At 32.0% G+C, this 986-nt stretch overlaps 1 long non-coding RNA gene across 1 annotated transcript; it reads left to right on the forward strand.

Moving 5' to 3' along the window:
• LOC122629886 lies at positions 1 to 587 on the forward strand. Its single transcript, XR_006327368.1, has 2 exons — positions 1 to 88; positions 499 to 587. It is a non-coding gene; the product is annotated as an uncharacterized LOC122629886 (long non-coding RNA).
• Positions 588 to 986: the final 399 nt, after the last annotated feature.

Genomic DNA, 986 nt, shown 5'->3' on the forward strand with positions numbered 1-986 from the left:
GATCTACTTTCCTTCCTTGTCAGTGGTCTAGTCGTCATCTTAACACAGTGACAAGTGCACACGGGTTCGACGCTCCGCAAAATTACAGGTAATTAATAAATTTTTTCTAACGTACACCCTCTTCCTGTATATCAATCGATAGCTAAACGCACGATTTTTATGAGACCGCGTTGACAAGTCTGAACATCATCGCGTTTAAAAGATATTCGCGAAAATAAAATCTGCCTCTTGAAAGCTATTGCGTCATACTTTTATTTTTTAATTTTCTGGCTTTATTTCCACGATATCGATATTTTTCTTACTTTTTAATGATACTTTTAATAATAATTTATTATTAATTAGTTATCATTAATCGTATTTCTTATTATATTCGATTTTCATACACACACACACACACACACACACACACACATGACACTTGGGATTTCTTGTACTCATATATATATACAAACACACATAATAAATATTTTCTCTACTAATTCATCTTTTGTTTTTCAGGTTTCCAAGAATTCTACGTACCGACAGACGAAACATCCCGGCTTTCTTTTTCTACATATACTTTGTCCTTCGTCCTGTGTATAAGGTAAGTCTTTCTCCTTTAAAGATACAAAGCGAGTTTAATAGAGAAAGATAGATAGCACTCGGTAAACTAACAATCGTATATCTGCGTATTTCTAAGAAATTTTTTTCGATCGAGCGCGTGACGAAAACAATGGCACGTTCAAACTCGTCCAAGGTGATATAGTACGCTCTAGTCTTACAGAATCTTTCGGCGTGTACATATCCAAGGAAACTTGGATTAATTTCTTCCTTGCATTTATTTTATTTTAGAATATTTTAATCCTAATTTTGTTTGCATTTATTTGATATCATAGGAAGAAAGTATAGATTATTGCACAAAAAAATATACAAATTTGTATAGTTTATAATGTAGTCGATTGGTGCAGTTATTGTTTTATTTAGAAAATTTATAACATTTTCGTTAC

The sequence above is a fragment of the Vespula pensylvanica genome, chromosome 6 (genome assembly GCF_014466175.1).
Source record: "Vespula pensylvanica isolate Volc-1 chromosome 6, ASM1446617v1, whole genome shotgun sequence".
Lineage (NCBI taxonomy): Eukaryota > Metazoa > Arthropoda > Insecta > Hymenoptera > Vespidae > Vespula > Vespula pensylvanica.